The sequence below is a fragment of the Chiloscyllium plagiosum genome, unplaced genomic scaffold (genome assembly GCF_037043375.1).
Source record: "Chiloscyllium plagiosum isolate Xiang-an unplaced genomic scaffold, Cpla_swu_hap1 HiC_scaffold_5, whole genome shotgun sequence".
Classification (NCBI taxonomy): Eukaryota; Metazoa; Chordata; class Chondrichthyes; order Orectolobiformes; family Hemiscylliidae; genus Chiloscyllium; species Chiloscyllium plagiosum.
Window position 1 is genome coordinate 21833355 of NW_028270143.1, and position 23803 is coordinate 21857157.

A 23803-nucleotide genomic window follows, 5' to 3' on the forward strand; every position below is an offset into this window, starting at 1 on the left:
CAGCAATTCAGGCAGCATCCGAGGAGCCTGTCCACGGATGCTGCCTGAATTGCTGTGCCCTTCCAGCACCACTGATCCAGAATCATGTCTAAACATCCTGCCTCTTGCCTTTAATCTACCATCCTGGTCATTGATCAATGGGAAAAGATTCTTTCCTGTCTGCCCTATCTATGCCCTTAGAATTACATACATCTCTATCCCCTCTGTCACCTCTGCTCCAAGTAAAACAATCCCAGTATATCCAATTTCTCTGCAGAACTAAGACTCTCCAGCCCAGGCAACATCCTCTATGCCCTCTCCATGCAATCACAATCTAACTTTCCGAGGTAACCATTCCACCTAATTTAAATGGATTCTTTCAGAGGGTTGCAGGTGTATGGGGCATTGCTCAGTCGAATCTTCAACCTCCTAGTCAATTTCATTATAAGTCTACTGTAGGTTCTATTGGGTCTGCATGTGCAATCTCTATCTACGTTTCTAGCCATGGGAAAATCCAGACCAGTGATTCTGTTTCAAAAGTTGTTTTTGTAACTGAAAGTTACAACTGGAAGTTTTGTATCCAGTTTTATACCACAGGATTCAATACTAGGTCGTTTGCTGTTGATTGTACATAAATGGTCTGAACATGAATGGATGAATCATAGTATCTTATAGTACAAAAGATGCCCTTCAGCCATTATGTCTACACCACTAAAATTACGCTAAATCTATATTCGTACTACTTTTCATAAATTGGACTATAGGCTACAATGTTATGACACTTCAGTTTTTTTTCTATTTATTCATTTTGTGGGATGTGGGCATCGCTGGCTGGGCCAGCATTTATTGCCCGTCCCTAGTTGCCCTTGAGCCTTCTAGACTTGCTGCAGTCCACCTGCTGTGAGTTGACCCACAATACTATTAAGGAGGAAATTCCGGGATTTTGAACCAGCGACAGTGAAGGAATGGCGATATAGTTCCAAGTCGGGATAGTGAGTGGCTTGGAAGGGAACTTGAAGGTGGTTGTGTTCCCATATATGTACTGTCTTTGGCCTTCTCGATGGAAGTGGTCGTTTGTTTGGAAGATGCTGTCGAAGGTGAATTTCTACCGTGCATCTTGTAGATGGTACACACTTTTGTTACTGAATGTTGGTGGTAGATGGAATGGATGTTTGTGGATCAGGTGCCAATCAAGCAAGCTGCTTTGTCCTGGATGGTGTCAAGCTTCTTGAGTGTTATTGGGGCTGCACTCATCCAAATACTTTTAAAGGTTGTGATGTTTTGCCAAACTGCCTTCACAGCTAGTGCATTCCAGATTCCACCACCTTCTACCTGAAAGTATTTTTCCTCAACTTCCTTCTTAAACTCCTATGTTTTCCTTAAGTGTGCCCTTTCATATTGACTCTTCAACTAAAGGGAACAGTTGCTTTCGATCCACCTTGACCATACCCCTTATATTCTTATAACCTTTATCAGGTCCTTCCTGGCGCTTCTCTGCTCTAAAGAAAATAACCCAAACTTAGAATAAGAAATTAAAGAACTGTGGATGCTCAAAATCAGAAATTGCTAGTAAAGTTCAGCAGGTCTGGCAGCATCTGTGGATAGAAATCAAAGTTAATGTTTCAAGTTGAGTGACCCTTCCTCAAAACCATTCTGAGGAAGGGTCATTGGACCTGAGATGTTAACTCTGATTTCTCTCCACAGATGCTGCCAGACCTGCTGAGCTTTTCCAGCAATTCCTGTTTTTACTTCCAAGCTTATTGACATAGACTAATGATTTAGTTGATAGAAATAAAAGTGGTATCACCAAATTTGTAGATCATACGCAAATAAGTAGGAAGGCAAGTAGTGAAGACGACACAGAGTGTATGGAGGGATATAGACAGGTTGAGTGAGTGGGCAAAAGCTTGGTCAATAGATATGATGTGGGAAAGTGTGGGTGCAAATGGAATATTGAGCTTTATTTATTGGAGGCAGTTTGAACAATGTTCACTAGGAATGGAGGGAGTGTCTTAGATGATTTCTTCTTCCACTGCCTACCATACTTGTCTAGCCAATGCCCAAAATCCTCAGCTGAGTTGAAGAAACACAACTATCTGGAATGCCCTGCAATATGAAGGCATTGGCTGGTGCACTGTGGGCTCAAGGTCACTTATAGTTAGTGCAATAGAAAGCAGGTCCAGGTGCCTACATCACAGTCACTGAGTTTTTTGCTGATGCTAGTTCTCCAAGGTAGCCACTATAGAAGTAGTCAAATGCTCACATGCTTAAAAGCCACAACAGCAAACAAAAGATCGATAAACCCCTCCATCCTTCATTTTAGCCTAGTGAGGACCTCAGGCATTCTGGCCTGATGCCTCCCTGCCTGTCTCTGCTGGTTGAGCAAGTCAGTTATGGCCAGGTACAGAGTCACATCATCTGCCTGGAGTTGAGCTCATGCGTGGTCTTCAACAGTCCTCGGAGAGCCAGAGATCTCAAGTGATTCTTCCAACACTAACTGCAGATTCTGATCATTGATGTGCTGACTGGCTTGCCGCCCAGTGTCTACCCGAGTTACTGTATATATTGGTTTGTCTCTGGAGAGGGTGCAGGTGAATGCATTGCCTGTGCATCAACTGGGGTTTTCAAGCTTCATCCTCAGACATGTTGGTGTTGGGAATTGAATGATGGTTCCGTGAGTGTGAAGTTGTAGTGACAAAAAAGTCATACTTATCCTTGAGGAGTGCAGTAAATTGCTCATATGTTTCGCATATACAGGCCTGCTTATGGTGCTGACCTCATGTACAATCTGGACTGAGGCCAACTGGGTCTGGAAGGTTTGTTTTTACTCATCAGAGAGAAAGAGGACATCTTTTTGTCCTCTTGTAGCAAAGTGAGGAATCCATGAAGTGGAAAGCCATCTTCTGGAATAAGCGTATCACACCTTCCATGGTTTCAGCCCCACCAATGACCACAGTCATGGCCACTCCAATGATGCTAAGCACCATCTCCTTCTTCAGGTTGAGGGTACACAGTCAGGCCTATTCAACACTGTTTAAGTGCTGCTGCCTTCCAATTATCCATAACCTTGTTATGCAAGCAAGTGGAAAGAGTGTCATTGAATGTGATGCAGTTAGATCTGTGTGGCATTCCTGTCTTGGTTGAATAGCGTGTAACGTGTGAGATGTGGGCTTGAGGCTTGCAGAAGTGTTACATGTGTGAGGTTGAGGTAAAGCTATAAATGTTATGAGTTGTGCTTTATCATTGTTGGTGGGCAGAGATGGGATGTGATACATTGAATACTGAGGGTGGTGGTACATGTAATGGGATTTTAAAGTTAACTGATGAACCTTTCTACTTGTATGAACTTGTTGTCATACTGCATCCATGTCCCCAGAGTTAGACCTCTTACATTGAATTCCATAGCTTTTTGGTCCTGCAACCTTCAGAGAATCTGTTCAGAGGGCCACTAGCCCCCTATGGATGTGTGACATTTGTCTTTACCTTCTCAGTCAAATGTAGTGAAAGAAAATCTTGGAGAATGCTTTCTGCCATATTTTACCAGTTCGCGATTTTTGAGAAGATTTGTCACACAGGTTGATGATAAGTAAGTAAGTTAGCTCGCTGAGCTGGAAGATTTGCTTTCAAATGTTTCGTCAACCGTGCTAGGTAACATCTCCACTTTGAAGAATGGAGTCAGATCAACAGCCAATCAGAAGATAATTCTACCTCAGTGTTTGTATGACGTTTTTTATTGTATAAAAGACTGGGTCAGGGTCAGAACGGGGTCTTACTTTTTGAACTGGCACACTTTGTAGTTTGTCAGGGACAAAAAGGTTTAGACCCAGAGCTCTGTATGCTTTATCCACTTACTGTTTAAAATAAATTAAGAGTGTGAGACCGAATATCTTCTCCTATTGCTTCATTTAAAAGAACACGCAGGACTTGGCTCACACATAAAAGAAAGTAAGTTGGTAGATTGAGCCAAAGTCCATCAAATTGGTGACCCCGACGTGATGAAGACGGAGAAGTGACGGAAAGAGAGAAAAATAGAAACAATGGACAACTGACGTTTGATGACAACAACAAGCGGCGCCGCATAAAAAAAGGTGAGCAGACGCCTGTTTATATCGAAGTTCTGCAATTGGAGATACTAAATTGATTGTTGTCATGATACTGCAAGTGTCCTAGTAATAGTAAGTGGACAAAGCATTGATAAGGTACGTACAGGTTTAAAGTCCCGTGGGGTTAGAGTCCTCATAAAAGCAACAAGGTACGTAAATGTGAGGAGGTTTAAAGTCCATTGAGCAGGATCTCATAAAAGCAACGCTCACAAATTTTGGTTTATGATTGTGTTGTAAGTTTTTAGAATTATATTGGGGAATGTACGGAGGGTGGTAGAAAAGCCAGTAGCGTTTTGAAGACAGAGACGGTGGTGTTTCAGTGAGAGAGAGTCGGTAGTGGAAACCTAACGGTGACAATGAAACTGCTGATAAACCTCGCTGAAAGGGTCAGTTGCTCGGGTGTACTCCATCCAAACTGACTACCCACAGGATTTGTTTCTGATTGGGTTGGTTGCTCGGTTATATTTATATCCAAACCAACTGACTACTGGACAGGAGGATTAAAAACAAAAATACATAAAATGAAAGGGGAGTTTGATAAAGAGTGTGAAGAATACGGAGGATGTTCTTCCGATTTAATGTTGCCCGTAAAACAGCAGTGGGGTAAAGCCAGAAGTCAGTTAGTCAGTGGGCTTGCAAAGAACAAACAAAAAACAATGATGGAGAAACAGGGCAAAGTCCTAAAGATGAGGAGAGGAAGAAATTGTCACTGTTTTTAGGAAAAGCAGAAGAGCAAGCTAAATTAGAAGTAGAAGGACACATGAAGGGAAAGAAAGGGTCAATATTAGTTAGAAGAAAGTGGACAAAAGAAGGCGGGGAGAAAGAAGAGAGGAGGATTCATCTGCATAACATGACGTTGGCCTGTATGGCGGTAGAAACATTACAAAAGAAAGTAGGTGGTACATCTATAATAAAACTGACAAAGGAGACAGAAAATGCAGGACCATCCGCGCCATTATATCCTAAATTGCCTGTGGTACAATTACCGCCCCCATATCCTGTAACACAAATGCCATTTATGTATGTTCAAGAAGGGGTGTTAGATGTGCAAGAAGTAGGAACAAGAGAGTACAACGTAGTAAAACAGAGACTGGCGGAAGCTGTAGAAGAAAGTATCAGAAAAGTAGAAAAACTAACACTAGAAGCTGAACAGAGAGTTAAGGAAACGGAGGAAGCAAACAGGGTGATAATGATGCACAGCAGAAACAAAGAACAGCCAAAACAGGGGAGATATTCATCAGTGCAAGAGCCAGATGCTCATTCGACACCGTATAGTGCTGAGAATGAAAAGAGGGGAAGATTACATGATTCAGGTCAGTTATTGGATGATGGGTTCTCAGACAGAAGAAGGAGAGATTTGAGGGAAGAACGGGATAGAGAGAAATTGGATGGGAAGGAGTCTAAAAGTAGTATAGATATTGAGGACGAAGAATCCCTGACAGACGATGATCCAAACACCTACCCAGTCACTTTGAAAGGCTCACTCACAATGCATACTGAACATGGCCCTCCACTGAAGACCCTACCTGAACCAAGTTACAACCTGCGTCAAAGAGACACATTACGACAACCTATAAAGTATCAGCACCACCAAATGCCATTAATTTACAGAGGCTCTTATCTGGGAGATGTTTATCAGCCCTTCACATATACTGATATGAACTGCATCCTGGATAAAATGCCCCCACCCATGGAGGGAGGTGGGCCCTGGATGACTAAATTTTCCCAATATACACTAGGCCACAAGTTAGCTATGGGTGACTGGAGAGCATTGTTGGGTAAGCAATTGAGTATGTGGGAAATACAGCAGATTGAAGTGTCTGCGGGGACCACCTTATTACCTGATTCGGACCCATTTGCGCAGCATGCTACCTGTGTGGGAAGGGCAATGAGAGAGAGATTCCCAATTCCACCGGGAGCGATGCACTCACTCACCTTCACAATGAAGGAGGGTGAGAATATGTCTGCCTTTTTGGCTAGGTGTAAGGACACGTGGACAGATACTGTGGAGAGCCATCCAGGGTCAGGTCAGCTACAGACCACGTTATTTAGGAATGCCGTTATGGCAGGGATGCCAAAGGAAGTAAAAGAGGCAATGGAGAGTAATCCTGACATCCCAGGTTGTTCTACAGAACAGTGGGAAAAACATTTGACACACCACATGAAGCGTTACAGGACAAAACAGGATGAGGATAAACAGAGCAATGAGTCAGCTCAAGTGCAGTTGCTGAAGTTACAGCTCGATGAGGCTAGGAGGAAGGCTAATGATACAAAGAAGGCCTCCCAAAAGACGACTAATCAAATGGTTCAGCGGCTGTTGCCACAAAACAACCCGCCGAGTTTAGACCCAACACCTGATTGATGCCACCCTACCCCCAATATGGGGGCAGGCCTATAGGTGTTCCCGGAGGAATGCATGGTAGAGGAAGGGGCCGCGGAGGATTCAGAGGTCAGCCACCCAACACCTGTTTTGAATGTGGCCAGCCCGGGCATTGGAGACGGAATTGTCCCATGCTGTGGGGAATCCAGGGAGGCCAGGGATTGATCCGAGGACAGTATGTCCGCTCAAGTCAGCCTCCTTTCCAACAGGCTGTTCAGCCTTACCAAGTCCCAAATGCAACTGCAGCTCCGGTGCAAGGACAGTACCCCCAAACTATGCCGGAAGGGCAGGGATACGAATATTGATGGGGCCCGAGAACCCAGGGGCATGTGGGGTTGGCAGACCCCTATATGCAAATGAGGGTCATGGACAAGAATCTGTCTTTTTTGGTTGACACGGGTGCAAGATTTTCTACCATCACTTGTGATATACCTCGGTCAAGCATGTCATCCTCTAGCGTTCAATTAGTCGGGTTCTCGGGTAAACCAGAAAATCTGCCTTTGACATCGCCACTGATTACATCAGTGGCCGGACAGACCTTTCGTCACCAGTATATTTCATCACCTGCATGCCCTGTGAATCTGATGGGACATGACTTGCTGGTGAGATGTGGGGTCTCAGTTCTGTGCGGACCAGACGGACTGGTAGTGACCTTTCTAAATGGCCATTCCGTTAACTGTTCTATGACGACGATTCACTCTGGATCCCAAATGATGTTATCACCGGACACATCACCAATGGCAGAAGGACAGTGGGCAGATATATACTGGGGACTCCTCGAACCCGAAAACGGGCAGAACAATGGCATACAGTCTTTATACAACCAATGGCGACCCTGGGTTCAGATGCTGCAACCCTATGCTCCTCCTGCAGATCCCCTTCATGTTACTTTATATTATGATAGAGATGATAATGAAATTTATCAGCATGCATTCTATCAGCATTTAGAAGGGACTCAATGGGATATTTCCTCCAGTTGCATTCTGTTCGGAAAAGAAGGTGTGGCGGGTGTTGTTGAATTAACTGCAGAACAGTTGGAATGGTATGAGATGACTGAAGAAGCTATACCTCATGTCACATTGGCTGTGCATGCTGAATATCAGGCCAAGGATCTGGGACCTATGTCCAAACGCTTGATGGTGCTAACGGACTGGGTGTGGACTCAGTTACCCGGTTTACAATATTCACCATCAGAGGAAGCCTATAGAATTATGTACAGGACAACTGACAAGGTACTGTTGGATTCTGGATCAGTGGTGCTGGAAGAGCACAGCAATTCAGGCAGCATCCGAGGACAGGGCTGCCTGAACTGCTGTGCTCTTCCAGCACCACTGATCCATAATCTGGTTTCCAGCATCTGCAGTCATTGTTTTTACCAAGGTACTGTTGGAACATAGGCAGATTGAAAGGTTTCATGTTAGGGAAAAAACAGATCATCCACAGGCTGCAGCAATGCTTGATACTCTACCAGATACCTTGTGGTCAGCAAGTTCAACGGACGTTGGTTACTGTAAACACGTCACACCAATTACATTTGATTTAATGGACCACACTCCGATTTGGCAGAGACAATACTCACATAAACCAGAGGCTGAAGCCGGCATTGCCGACACAATTGAAGGATTGTTAGCAGCAGGGGTGCTAGAACCCTCCCAGTCAGCCTGGAACACCCCTATCTTACCTGTAGAGAAGCAGAATACAGGTAAATATAGGATGGCGCATGATCTTCGACGGATTAATAGTGTTGTTTCTACTCCAACAGTTCCAGTTCCAAACCCTTACACTGCGATGTCTGTGCTGACCCCTGACCATAAGTGGTTCTCATGCATTGATCTGGCCAATGCGTTCTTCTGTTTGCCCCTAGCTGATCATCTAAGGGACATTTTTTCGTTCACCTACAAAGGCCAACAATTACGTTATACAAGGGTCCCTCAAGGGTTTATTTTGTCACCTGGGGTGTTTAATCAGGTACTGAAACAGCAGCTGAAGGATCTGACGCTCTCAAAGGGGGTGGTATTGATCCAGTATGTGGATGACATTCTTTTGGCAGCACCCGATCATGTTTCTTGTTTGGAAGCCACAATGTCATTGCTGTTTCACCTGTATAGTGTCGGTTTTAAAGTTTCATGGGTTAAATTGCAATTCTGCAGACAAACGGGTAGAGTGATTTCTGCTAAGGGAACAGGTGTGTCTCCGTCTCATAGATCCTCCATTCTGCATCATACCAAACCAGTCACTGTAAAAGACTCTCATTTCTTGGGTTGTTGGCAGGGTACAGTAGACAATTCGTTGCATCATATGGGGAACTCACTTTCCCTCTCAGGGCCATGGTAAATGAACAAGGCATGAGAAATTTGTCGGCCCATTTGCAGTGGACTACGGAGGCAGACGAAAGTTTCATATCTCTTAAACAGGCTTTAACGCGGGCTGCTGATTTAGCAGTCCCAGATTACAAAGAGCCATTTTTCCTCGATATTTCTGAAAGATTACACACAATAAATGGTGTTCTTTTTCAGAAAAAAGGGGGAGGCAGGCAGGTGCTGATGTATGTAAGTGTTACCCTTTACCCAGTGGAGGACAGACACCCGCCATGTACAAGACATGCAGCAGGGGTAGCAAAAATTCTCCAAAAGATAGCACATATAGTCATGGGCCATTCACTAACAGTACTGACGACACATAGTATAGTGGCCTACGTGAACTCAACAGCCTTTACAATGACGTCACTGCGGCAAACCAGGTTAGAGAAAATCTCGAATGCACCACATATAATTTTTACACATGAAGGAATTAACATGGCTGATAATATGGGAGAAGGAGAGCCACACATCTGTGAGGAAAGGGTACAGAGAGATACCAAAGTTAGGGCAGATTTACAGGCAATTCCATTAGTAGACCCAGAGGAAGTGCTGTTCACAGATGGTTGCTGTTACAGACATCCAACTGAAGGACTTAAAGCAGCCTATGCAGTGGTGCGACAGACAAGTGTTGACAGGAAAAGTGACAGGCAAAGAATCAGCCCAGTTGGCTGAACTACAGGCAATGATAGCTGCATTAGAATGGTCAGAGGGAAAAAGAGTAAATATCTACACCGACTCTGCATATGTGGCAGGGGCTATACAGGTAGAACTTAGTCAATGGATCAGGGCAGGATTTTTAACAGCAGTAAAAATCCCAATTAAACATGAAAAAGATATGAAAAGATTAGCGGAGGCCCTAATGAAACCTGAAGAAGTGGCGGTGGTCAAGTGTAGAGGACATGATAAAGCAGATACAGTAGCAGCGAAGGGCAATCAGGAAGCCGACTCAGCAGCAAAGAAAGCAGCAGGTATTACAGCACAGTATATAATGATGCAAACAGAGAGAACAGTGTATGACCTGCTGTCTGCCTGCGATGCAGATGTGTTAATCAAAGAGCAGCAGAAAACCTCTCCTCATGAACTGACAGTATGGAGGGAGGGGGCCACAGAATCAGAAGGGATTTGGAGGTCACCGGACGGTGGATCAGTCCTACCCCCAGGTTTGAAAGCTTCCATGCTTCAGGAGGCTCATGGCCTCACACATTGTGGAAAAACACAGATGCAGAGGCATCTGACACATTGGTGGCATCCGTTCTTGCCAGCAATGATTGAAAATTATATCAGGGAATGTAGAACATGTACAGAATACAATGTGAGACCAACAGTGAAACCACACGAGGGAAAATTCCCTCTTCCAAGAATGCCAGGTCAGGAAATAGTGATTGACTACACTGATATGATAGAGAGAGTAAACGGATACCGGTACCTTTTGGTAGCAGTGGATGCATACACTGGTTGGCCAGAAGCAATACCTGCGAAAAAGGAAGACGCAAAGACAGTGATCAAATTCTTGATAAACCAATACATTCCAATGCATGGGTTTCCAAAGAGAGTCAGGTCAGATAATGGCACACATTTTAAGAATAATGACCTGCAAGAAGTTGAAGCAGCTTTAGGACTGAAACATGCGTTTGGAACAGTGTACCATCCTCAGTCACAGGGAAAAGTGGAAAGAATGAATCAGTCCATAAAAGGAAAAATAGGAAAAGTATGTGCACAAACAAAGTTAAGCTGGGTGGATGCCCTACCTTTAGCTTTAATGTCCATTAGGAGTTCAGTAAACTCTATTACAGGGTTCACTCCGTATGAGCTAACAACAGGGCAGCAGTTCCTGGGACCAGGAGTGGAATACAGATGTTAGAGGGAGGAGGAGCCTCTCTAAGGTACAAACCTTATTATAACCAACTAACAGCTTTGGTGTCAGCTTTCTCCAAACAGGTTGGATCGGAAAAGGGGGATCTACAGAGCCAGGCGCCATCTACCACGGACTGGGTCCTGCTGAATGTGATCAAACGGAAGTGGTCGGAGCCGAGGTGGACAGGACCTTATAAGATGGTGGAGAGGACATCTCATGCAGTCAGACTGCAGGGGAAAGGAGAAAGCTGGTACCATTGGAGCCAGTGTGCAGCTACGGAACCGCCAATGAGAACTTTAGAACAAATAAGAACAGAAAAAGAGTAGAAGGGTCTTAAACGTTTAATGTTCGCAGGAAGAAGGTTCTGGAAAAAGGGGGGAGAGGTTCTCAAGATTTCTAAGCAAAGTTGTGTAAAGGATATAATGTTTATCTCTGTAAGCAGCCCACATTACTTTAGGCTGTGGAGATTGGGAGTCTTTGCTATTGTTTTATGTATAAGTGTTATGCTGCTGTTAATAGGAGTATTAACCACGAGGGACAAACACACAGGCGAGGGAGGAAGTTCCAGGAACAAAAGATCAACAGGACAAGAGGCGGATAAATGTTTAAAGGAGACGAGGAGCCAGGTACACATCAGACACGATTGAAATCATGCTACAACATACCAGTTTGATTTATGCGAAGTAATTGATTGTGGCCAAGATACAGGGACCTGGAGGGAGTATGATGTATATCTTTGCTTCTATGCCATTTACTATGACCCATGCCTGTCGTGGGATAATGTATTAACATGGACTGGGGTGCGATGGACCCCCAAGAGGTCGTCACCTTCGGATAATAGATGGAACATTTGAGACCATGTGAGCCTGACAAAGGGGCAACTCGATCATGCTTCAGAGCTAAAAAATCCACTTTTGTTAACCCTGACAAAATTTGATATTAATCCTAGTCCAAAAGAGGTACAGATTTACTGTGAGAGTGATGACAGAAGCTTTTATCTTGTAATAGGTGTAGATCAATCTGGAGTGGATAACATGGGATTATTGAAGGTAACTTTAGTGGACCCTCCCATGAGCCATCCACAAACTGAAAATACAAGTATGGAGGTAGAATCAAGTTCAGGAGTTGTGGTAATAGACCACAACAACCTTACAAGAAGGGATATTATTAAATTAGCTACCGGGTATGGGGATAAGAACTTATGGCTAGACTGGATGACAGCGACCGCAACCTCAATGAATATGAATAATTGTGTCGGGTATTCTTCGGCAAGGCCAACTCTATTTACTACCCCAGCCCCATTGTTCCCTAATATAGACCCAACAGGATTTCACTGCATGATGGCCCTCACCATGCAGGCGGATCCTCCAAATTGTACCACCTTAAGTGCTATTTTCCCACCTGTAAAGAATTCCACGTTACCTCCAGTGTTTACTCCAAGGGCCAACAATTACACGTGTTTTGCTCGAAAGTCAGATATAGTCTTGGGAGACATCCCCGCTGACTGGTGTCAGGATACGATTAATGTAACCGGTTGGCAGAATGCTAGCAAAATGGTTTGGGCCAGAGCTGATCTTTTTTGGTACTGTGGAGATAGAACACTGCATATTAGTCTACCTCCAGATTGGTCTGGAACCTGTGCAATGATCAGGTTAGGGGTACCCTTATTCCTCTTAGGAGAACGACAACAGGGAATAAATCCGTATACACGAATTCGCAGGGATTTGTTTGATGTCACATCTGGCTCAACCACTTACATAGATGCAATAGGTGTTCCTCGCGGTGTACCTGATGAATATACATTGGCAGATCAGATAGCAGCAGGATTTGAGAATCTCCCAATTATCGGTGTTCTATTCCCAGTTACGCCGAATAAAAACGTTGACCGAATTAATTATGTACATTACAATGTACTTAGGCTAGCTAATAGAACTAGAGATGCGGTGGCGGGACTCTCTGAACAATTGGCAGCGACTTAATTGATGACAGTGCAAAATAGAATGGCTTTAGATATGTTGTTAGCAGAAAAGGGGGGAGTGTGCTCTATGTTTGGAGACCAATGTTGTACGTTTATCCCCAATAATACGGCACCCGATTGCTCGGTAACCAGAGCCCTGGAAGAACTAAGAACCTTGTCTGAAGAAATGCATGAACATTCCGGTATTAACAACCCTCTAGGAGGATTGTTCGATTCATGGTTTGGGAAATGGAAAGGATTAATTGTCTCTGTGTTTATGTCCCTCGGAGGTATGATTATTGTGTTAGTGTTGTGCGGATGTTGTTGTATTCCCTGTATTAGATCTTTGTTGAACAGGATAATTATTACAGCAATTGAAGGGAAGGCTCCCCTGCCCTTCCAGATGTCACAGATGGAGACGGAAACCATGGCCTTGGCAAGAAGGGAAGACTATGCATCGGAGAGTGAATGTGATGTATAGAACTGGTTGGTTGGTCTCATTTTTATGAGACCAAAAGGGGGACTTGTAAATATATGGCTTACTTGTAAAACAGAAGGCTGGCTGCGAGTGTAAATGTATTCAGCATTTGGAAGCCTGTGGTGACGCTGAGTAACGCACGCAGAAGGTGGTCACGTGACGTTCCGTTTCACGCCCCGGATGAGTGCGAGGAGGTCATGTGATGCTCCGTTTCACGGGCCGAGGAGGTCACGTGATGCTCCGTTTCGTGGGCAAAAGAAGGTCACGTGGGGTCGGACATCCGGGAATGCGAGGAGACGGAGAATGGAGTCAGATCAACAGCCAATCAGAAGATAATTCTACCTCAATGTTTGTATGACGTTTTTTATTGTATAAAAGACTGGGTCAGGGACAGAACGGGGTCTTACTTTTTGAACTGGCACACTTTGTAGTTTGTCAGGGACAAAAAGGTTTAGACCCAGAGCTCTGAATGCTTTATCCACTTACTGTTTAAAATAAATTAAGAGTGTGAGACCGAATATCTTCTCCTATTGCTTCATTTAAAAGAACACGCAGGACTTGGCTCACACATAGAAGAAAGTAAGTTGGTAGATTGAGCCAAAGTCCATCAGTTGACTCCCAGGAAGATTGATCTGACATCTGCAGCAGTCAGAAAGGGACTAGGAGTATCTGGGGCTATTGAGGCAGGTGACGCCGTACCTTGGCATTCTGCTTGAACCAAGCATTGAGTGCATCTACAATTTTGCAAAATGTTTTGTTTGTCAGCTTTAAATTTGCTTATCATGCTTTGTTATGACTGTTCTTGGCATTTGCAAATGCTGTCAAGCATCTTCAAGCATCTGCTGCAATTTTGTGGAAGGTTCTGATGTGGTGTTTGAAAGTTTTTTGCTCTGTTAAGTCCATTCTTGACATTTGCAACTTCTTTCAAGAATGTTCTAGCACTTTCCACAATTTTGTGGAAAGCTCAGGTTTTGTCTTTCAAAATTACTTAAGTGGCTGTTTTGTGCACATATTTGTGACTTACAGCAGCTTACAGGTATATTTCAGTATTTTCTGCAATTTTACACAAAGTTTTGTTTCACAATTTGGAAGTTGCTTATCTTGTTGTGTTATTTTGTTCTTCATATTTGCAACTGTTTTCAAGCACCTTCCAGTTGCTTTCCACATCTTTGCAGAAGGCTCTGATTTTGTGTTTCAAAGTTCCTTCTCTTCCTATGTTATGCATTTATTTGAAATCTGCAACTGCTGACATGAATATTTTAGTATTTTCTGCAATTTTGTGGAATGTACTTTTGCATTTCTGTTTGGAAGTTGCTTACCTTGCTGTGGTATGACTTTTCTTGACATTTATAAGTGCTTTCAAGCATCTCCCAGCATTTTGCAGAAAAGTCTGCTTTTGGGTTTCAAAGTTGATTATCTGACTGCTTTCTGCATGTATTTGTAATCTACAACTGCTTACAAGTACATTTCGACGTTTTATACAATTTTGCAGAACTGCATATTTGGTGAGATAAGCAATTTTTGTATTAAAATCAATTTGTGATGTTCTCCAAACTAATGATAAATTCTTAAAGACTGTTGTAGATGTTACTGAACTGCATAACTCAGTGAAATAAACACCTTTGCACACTAAAACTAATGTTTGTAGCAGTTACCAAAAATCCTTGCATATTCGTTCAAACTCTTGGAGATGTTAGTAAACTGCATAACTCTGAGGTAAGCATCTTTGCACACGAAAACTCAACATTTACAGCATTATTCTTCAAAATGCTGGCACATTCTTAAAATCTCCTGTACATGCTTCAGAACTGCATAACTCATTGTGATAAGCATCTTTGCACCTTCAAACTAACATTTCAGGCAAAGTTTTCAAAATTACAGGCATTTTCTTAATGTCTGTTACTAAACTTTATAAGACTTTGGTTACCAGGATGCTGCCTGGATTAGAGGCTATGAACTATAAGGAGAGGCTAGAAAAACTTGGGTTGTTTTCTCTGGAATGGTGGAGATGGATGGGAGACTCAATAGAAGTCCATAAAATTGCACAATCACCTGATGAAGGAGCAGCGTTCTGAAAGCTAGTGTGCTTCCAATTAAACCTGTTGGACTATAACCTGGGGTTGTGTGATCTCTTTGTACACTCCAGTCCAACACCGGCATCTCCAAATCATCCATAAAATTGAAATGCATAGATAGAGCTGAAGGTCAGAATCTTGTTCCCAGATTTCAAATGTCCAAAACCAGGGGACATACATTTAAGGTGAGAGGGGAAATGTTCAAAGGAGATGTGAGGGGCAAGTTTTTACAGAGAGTAGCATGAATATGGTCACTCTACCAGGGAAAGTGGTGGAAGCAGATACGATAGAGGCATTTAAGACACTTTTAGATAAGCACATGAATATACAATCAATGGAGGGATATGGACCAAGGGCAGGCAAAAGGGATTAGTTTAGTTTGGCGTCATGTTTGGCACAACATCGTGGGTCGATGGGTCTGTTCCTATCCTGTACAATTCTATGTTCTGTCCTTGCTGGAAATGTTGATTTTAATGTGCAAAGTTGCTTATTCTCACTGTTATGCAATAGTCTGACGTGCACAAGAGACTTCCAGAATATTCAAGCACTTTGGAGAACTTGGCTGGAAATGTTGATTTTAATATCCAAAGGTGTTTTATCACACCAAGTTATGCAGTTTAGGAGCATCTTCAACAGACTAAGAATATGCCAGCACTTTGAAAAAGTTTATTAGAAATGCTGATGTTATTGTGTAAAGGTGCATACCTCAATGAACGAACATAGAACGTAGAACAGCACAGGCCCTTCAACCCTCGATGATGTGCTGACTTTTTATCCTCCTCTAAAATCAAGCTAACCCACGTTTTACTATCATCCATGTGCTTACACAAGAGTCGCTTGAATGTCCCCAGTGTATCTAACTCTACTTCCACTGTGGGCAGTGTATTTCACCTAACCACCGCTCTCCATGTAAACAACCAACCACTGATGTCTCCAAACTATGTGCACTAAGGAGGTTCCAATCTATATTAGGGAAGTTGAAGTCACCCATGACAACAATCCTGTTACTTCTGCACCCTTCCAAAATCTGCCTCCCACCTGCTCCTCCGTGTCTCTGTTGCTATTGGAGGGTCTATGGAAAAGTCCCAATAAAGTGACTGCTCCTTTCCTGTTTCTGACTTTAACCCACAATGACTCAATACATATACCCTCCTCAACACCCTCTCTTTCTGCAGTTGCGATACTGTCCCTGATTAGCCAGGCCACTCCCCCACCTCTTTTACCTCCCTCCCTATTATTTTGAAACATCTAAACTCTAGAACATCCAACAACTGTGCCTGCCCCTATGATATCCAAGCCTTCATAATGGCCACAACATCGTAGCTCCAAGTATGATCCATGCTCTATATTCAGCACCTTATTCCTGACTTTTCTTGCGTTAAAATGGACACATTTCAACCCATCACACTGACTGCAACTTTGCCCGATCAACTGTCTATCCTTCACCACAGACTCTCTGCACACTGCATTTGCCTGTTCACTAGCTCCCCCATCCTCTGATCTGTAGCTCCAGTTGCCATCCACCTGCCAAACTAGTTTAAATCCTCCTGGACAGCTCTAGCAAACCTCCCACCCAGGATATTAGTGCCCCTGCAGTTCAGATGCAATCCATCCTCCTTATACAGGTCCCACCTTCCCCAGAAGGTATCCCAATGAAGCCTTCGCTCCTTCACCAGCTCTGCAGCCATATGTTTCAGCTGCACTCGCTCTCTGTTCCTAGTGTCACTTGCCCATGGCACCAGTTGCAATCCTGAGATTACTACTGTGTTGATCTTGCCTTTTAGCTTCCAACCTAACTCCCAATATTCATTTTTCAGGTCCTCATCCCTTTTCCTAGCTATGTCATTGGTAGCAATGTGTACAATGACTTCTGGCTGCACATCCTTCCCCTTAAGAATCCTATAGACTCCATCCGAGACATCCCTTCCCTGGCACCTGGGAGGTAACATACCATCCACAAATCTCGTTCATGACCACAGAATCTCCTGTCTGTTCCTCTCACCATTGAATCTCCTACCACTATCACTCTCCTATTCTCCCCCCTTTCCTTCTGAGCCACAAATATAGGCTCAATACCAGAGACCTGGCAGCTGTGGCTTTCCCCTGGTAGGTCATTTCCCTGCAACCCCCCCAACATATTCCAAAGCTGTGTTCTTAATATTGAGGGAATGGCTACAGGGGATCCCTGCACTGACTGCCTATTCCCTCTATCTGCACTGTGTCCCTCTCCCTATGTCTCTCCCATTACTACTCCCTCTCTCTCTCTGCCTCTCTCTCTATCTCTCTCTGACTGTCCATCATCACTCTCTGTCTGTCTCTCCAGGTCCCTGTCCCTCTCTGTCTCTGTGTCCCTCTCCTTCTCTCTTTGTCCCTCTAGTTCCCTGTCTGTCTGTCTCTCTCAGTTTATCTGGTACCATCTCTGCCAATCCTCCCCCCAGTCTCTCCAGATCTCACTTATCTTTTTCTCTCTCTCTCTCCCTCTATCACTCTCTCTCAGTGTCCCACTCCTGCTCACTCTCTGTTTCACTCTCTTTCAATCTCTCTCTGTCTCCATGTCTCTTTCCCTATCTCTCTCTTTCACTTTGTGTGTGTCTCTCTCACTCTCTCTCTGTCTCTCTCTCTCTCTCTCTCCCTCTCTGTCACTCCATGTCCCTCTTCACTCTCTGTCTCTCTGCGTTCCTCAACCTCTCTCTCTCTGGGTCCCTATTCCTCTCTCTCTCCCCCTGTTTCTCCGGATCCCTCTCCACCCCACCCCTCTATAGCTCTCTCTCTATTTATCTCTCACTTTCTCCGTGTCCTTTCCCTATTTCTTTCTCTGTCACTTTAGGGCCTCTCTCTCTCTCTCTGTTCAGCTCCCTCTGTTTCTTTCTGTCTTTCACATTTGGTGCCTCACCCTCTCTCTCTCTCAGCCAATCTGGGTCGCTTTATCTCTCTCTCTGGGTCTCTCAACCTCTCTCCATCTGTCTCTCCAGCTCGCTGTCATCTCTTTCTCTCTTTGTCTCTCCAGTTCCCTCTCCCTCCCTCAGCCTCTCTCTGAGTGCCAGACATTTCTCTCTCTCTGTTGCCCTCACCATGTTCCTCTCTCTCTCCCTCCCTCCCTCTCTTTCTCCTCTCTTTGTCTCTACGGCTCCCTCTTTCCCGCTCTATCTGTCTCAGTCTACTTGAGTAATTCTACTTCTCCCTCTCTGTCTTTCTGCTTCCTTCTCGCATCCTCTCTCTCTCTCTCTCTCTCTCTCTCTCTCTCTCTCTCTCACTCTCTCTCTATCTCACACACTCTGTGTTCCTCTCTCGATCTGTCCCTCTGGGTCCCTGTTCGCTCTCTGTGTCCCCCTCTCTCTCTCTCCCTGTGTCTCTCCAGGTACCTTTCCCTCCCCCAAGTCTCTTAAATTCTCACTAATCTCTCTCTCTTTCTCCTTCACACAGTGTCCCACTCCTGCTCTCTCTCTCTCTGTCTTTCTTCCCAGGTTCCTCACTGTTCCCTGTCTCTTTAGGTCCCTCTCCATCTCTCTCTCTCTCTCTCTCTCTCTGTCTTACTCTCTATCTCACCTGGTCCCATTCCCTCTCTCTGTCTCTCTCTGTCCCGCTCTGTCACATTCCCTCCATCTCTGTCTCGCTCTCTATCTCACCGGGTCCGATTCCCTCTCTCTGTCTCGATCTCTATCTCACCGGGTCAGATTTCCTCCCTCTGTCCCTCTCTCTATCTCACCGGGTCCCATTCCCTCCCTCTCCTTCACTCTCTATCTCACCGGGTCCCATTCCCTCCCTCTGTCTCGCTCTCTATCTCACTGGGTCCCATTCCCTCCCTCTCCCTCGCTCTCTATCTCACTGGGTATCATTCCCTCCCTCTGTCTCACTCTCTATCTTACCGGGTATCATTCCCTCCCTCTGTCTCACTCTCTATCTTACCGGTACCATTCCCTCCCTCTGTCTCACTCTCAATCTCACCATGTCCCATTCCCTCCCTCTCCCTCACTCTCTATTTCACCGGGTCCCATTCCCTCCCTCTGTCTCGCTCTCTATCTCACTGGGTCCCATTCCCTCCCTCTGTCTCGCTCTCTATCTCACTGGGTCCCATTCCCTCCCTCTGTCTCGCTCTCTATCTCACTGGGTCCCATTCCCTCCCTCTCCCTCATTCTCTATCTCACTGGATCCCATTCCCTCCCTCTGTCTCGCTCTCTATCTCACTGTGTCCCATTCCCTCCCTCTGTCTCACTCTCTATCTCACCGGGTCCCATCCCCTCCCTCTGTCTCACTCTCTATCTCACTGTGTCCCATCCCCTCCCTCTGTCTCACTCTCTGTCTCACCGGGTCCCATCCCCTCCCTCTGTCTCACTCTCTATGTCACCGGGTCCCATTCCCTCCCTCTCCCACGCTGATGGGCGGCACGGTGGCCCAATGGTTAGCACTGCTGCCTCACAGCGCCAGAGACCCGGGTTCAATTCCCGACTCAGGCGACTGACTGTGTGGAGTTTGCACATTCTCCCCGTGTCTGCGTGGGTTTCCTCCGGGTGCTCCGGTTTCCTCCCACAGTCACAAAAGATGTGCAGGTCAGGTGAATTGGCCATGCTAAATTGCCCGTAGTGTTACGTTAAAGGGGTAAATGTAGGGGTATGGGTGGGTTGCGCTTCGGCGGGTCGGTGTGGACTTGTTGGGCCGAAGGGCCTGTTTCCACACTGTAAGTAATCTAATCTCTATCACACTGGGCCCAATTCCCTCCCTCTCTGTCTCGCTCTCTATCTAACCGTGTCCCATTCCCTCTCTCTCTCTCTCTCTCTCTCTCACTCTTGCTCTCTATCTCACCGGGTTACATTCCCTCCCTCTCTCTCGCTCTCTATCTCACTGTGTCCCATTCCCTCTGTCTAACTCTCTATCTCACTGGGTTCCATTCCCTCCCTATGTCTCGCTGTCTATCTCTCCGGCTTCCATTCCCTCCCTCTCTCTGTCTCACTCTCTATCTCACAGGGTCCCATTCCCACCCTCTGTCTCGCAATCTATCTCTCCGTGTCCCTTTCCCTCCCTTTCCCTCGCTCTATATCTCACTGGTTCCCATCCATCCATCTCTGTCTCGCTCTCTATCTCACCGGGTCCCATTCCCTCCCTCTGACTTGCTCTCTATCTCACTGTGTCCCATTCCCTCTCTCTGTCTCGCTCTCTATCTCACTGTGTCCCATTCCCTCCCTCTATCTAGCTCTCTATTTCACCGGGTCCCATTCCCTCCCTCTCCCTCACTCTCTACCTCACGGGGTCCCATTCCCTCCCTCTCCCTCACTATCTCACGGGGTCCCATTCCGTCCCTCTCCCTCGCTCTCAATCTCACTGTGTCCCATTCCCTCCCTTTATCTAGCTCTCTATCTCACGGGGTCCCATTCCCTCCCTCTCTATCTCACGGGGTCCCATTCTCTCCCTCTCCCTCACTCTCTATCTCACCGGCTCCAATTTCCTCCCTCTCTTCGCTCTCAATCTCTCCGGGTCCCATTCCTTCCATCTCTCTCACTCTCTATCACACTGTGCCCCATTCCCTCCCTCTATCTAGCTCGCTATCTCACCATGTCCCATTCCCTCCCTCCCCCTCGCGCTCTATCTCACTGGGTCCCATTCCCTCCCTCTGTCTCGCTCTCTATTAAACTGTGCCCCATTCCCTCTCTCTGTCTCGCTCTCTATCCCACTGAGCCCCAATCCCTCCCTCTCTTTCACTCTCTATCACACTGTGCACCATTCCCTCACTCTATCTATCTCTCTACCTCACTGGGTCCCATTCCCGCCCTCTCCCTTGCTCTCTATCACACTATGCCTCATTCCCTCCCTCTATCTAGCTCTCTATTTCACCGTGTGCCATTTCCTCCCTCTTCCTCGCTCTCTATCTCACCGTGTCTCTTTCCCTCTCTCTGTCTTGCTCTCTATCTCACGGGGTCCCATTCCCTCCCTCTCCCTCGCTCTCTACCTCACTGGGTCCCATTCCCTCCTTCTCCTTCTCTCTCTATCTCACCGTGTACCATTCCCTCCCTCTGTGTCGCTCTCTCTCTTCACCGGGTCCCACTGCCTCCCTCTGTCTCGCTCTCCATCTCACCATGTCCCATTCCTTCCCTCTCCCTCGCTCTCTCTCACAGGGTACCATTCCCTCCCTCTCTGCCTTGCTCTCTATATAACTGGGTCCCACTGCCTCCCAATGTCTCGCTCTCTATCTCACCGGATCATATTTCCTCCCTTTCCCTCGCTCGCTATCTCACCGGGTCCCATTCCTTCCCTCTCCCTCGCTCTCTCACAGGGTACCATTCCCTCCCTCTCTCTCACCGGGTCCCATTCCCTCCCTCTCCCTCACTGTCTCGCTCTCTGTCTCTCCGGGTCTCCCAGTCCGGTCTCTCTCTCTCCGGGTTCCTCTCCATCCCTGTGTCCATCTCTCTCTGTCTGTGGCTCCGGGCACCTCTCCCCCACTGCCTCCTCCCTGCTCTCTATGGCTCCAGCTTCCTCTCCCTCTCACTGTTTCTCCAGGTCCTCTTTTCTCTCTCTGTCTTTCTCTCTCTGTCTGTCTGTTTCCCTGCTTTCCTCTCCATCTCTCGCTCTCTCCGGCTCCCACCCTCCCCCCCAAACACACAAACTCTCTCTCTCTCTCTTGCTGTCTGGGTCCCTCTCTCTGTCTCTGCCTCTACGGGGCCCTGTCCCTCTCTGTCTTTCTGTGTTCCTCTCGCACTCACCCCCTCCCCCCATTTCTCCGTTTCCTTTCCCCATTTCAGTCTCCACGGATCACTCTCCCTCGTTCTTTCGCTCTTTGAATCTGTCTTCCCCCAGCCCACCCCCACCTCTCTATTCCCTTTTCCGTCTCCACGGGTCCCTCTCTCTCATCACTTTCTCTGTCCCGCCAGATCCCTCTCACTCTGTCTCTCCGGGTCCCTACCCCCTCTCTTTCCCCGTCTCTCTCTCTCTCTGTGTTCCTCTGTCCCTGCTCCACACTACACCCCCACCTCTATCTCACCGTGTCCCTTTCTCCTTCTCTGTCTCTACTGGTCCCTCTCCCTCGCTGCCTCTAACCTGCTCCTTCTCCATCTCTCTCCCTGTGTCCATCTCCCCCTCCCTCATCTCTCTCCGTCTCGCCGACTCTCTCATCCCTGCATCCCTCTCTTTACCTCTCCGGATCTCTCTCGCTGTCCACTCTGTCTCTCCGTGTCTCTCTCTCTATCTCGCTCTCTGTCTCTATGGGTTTCTCTCACTCTCCAGGTCTCCCTCCCTCCCTCTGGCTCCCATTCCGTCTTCTCTCTCTGTCTCTCCCACACCCCTCTATGCCTCTGTGGGTCCCTCTCAACTACCACTCCAGAATGTTTGCTGTTTGATGGGAAGGTCTTCAGTTCAGTAACCAACAGGCAGGTTTTTTTTAAAAATGCAAGTAACATTTTATTTTTCACAAATTCGTTCACAGAATGTGGGTGTCACTGGCGAGCCCAGCACTAATTGCCGAGCTATAACTGTCCTTCAGGTAGTGGTGGTGAATTGGTTTCCTGAACTGTGCTGTGTAGGTATTCAACTTTGCTGAGGAAGGGAGCTCCGGGACTTTAACCCAAAGTCAGCAGGATCTGACCGAACATTCACAGTATATGTTGAATATTTGTTGGCAATTCCCTGCAGTCTGCTGGATCATGCCCAGGCGATGCTGTCCTAGCTTTGACACAAGCACCCTGATGGAATGGATGACTTTTGTTTTTACCCCTCTTGAAACCTCCCCAGAGATTGGCGGAGGGTGATTGAATATTTTTTAACACGGACAGAGAGGCAGTCAGAGGTTAAGTGGGAATACAGCTTTGAGGCCACAGACCATTGTGCTATTGAATGGTAAATCAGGCTGAATGACCAGTTCCTGGTCCTCACAAGTTTGTAAGTTCAGCATGAAGATCGACAGGTTCAGACAAATGCATGCCACCTCATACCCACTACTGAAAAGTCAGCTCAAGGCTGGAAAGAACAGATATAATGAGAAACGAATGACACTGAAAGATTTGAGGAGATTGAGTCATGGAACCAGGAAACATGTCCAGGTTTCCCTCTCCACTTCCCCTGCACCAAAACCATCTTTCTCTCTGTCACTCCTGGTTCCGCCCCCCCCCCCACCCCACCCCACATTTCTTTGGGTCCATCTCTTGCTCTCTGTCTGTGTGTCTGGGTCCATCTTCCCCGCATCCATCTTCCCCAGCTCCTCCTCAATCGCTATCCTTCCCCCAGATTGCCGTCTCTCTGGATGCCTCTGTGTCTCCCCAGGTCCCCGTCTCTCTCCCTCTTCCCCTGTCTCACCCCTTCTGTCTCTGTCTGGATTCTCTCTCTCTCTCTGGGCCCATTTTTCACTTTCGCCTTGTTCTCCTCCCCCCTCCCCTCCCTGTCTCTCCAGGTGCTTCTTGCCTTTTCTCTCTGGGTGCTTGCTTCTATCTCTCTCTGTCTGTCCTTTCCCTCTCTCCCACCCTCCTGTCTCTCTGTGGCCTTACACCCCTCCACTGTCTGTCCGGTTCCCCACCTCTTGCCTGCCCTCTGTCACTCCGTGCCCCCATCTTTCCTTGTCCTTTTCTCTCGTTTTCTCTGTGGGTCCAATTCACTCTGCCCCCCTCTCTCACTCTGTCTGTGACCCTTTCCCTTCTG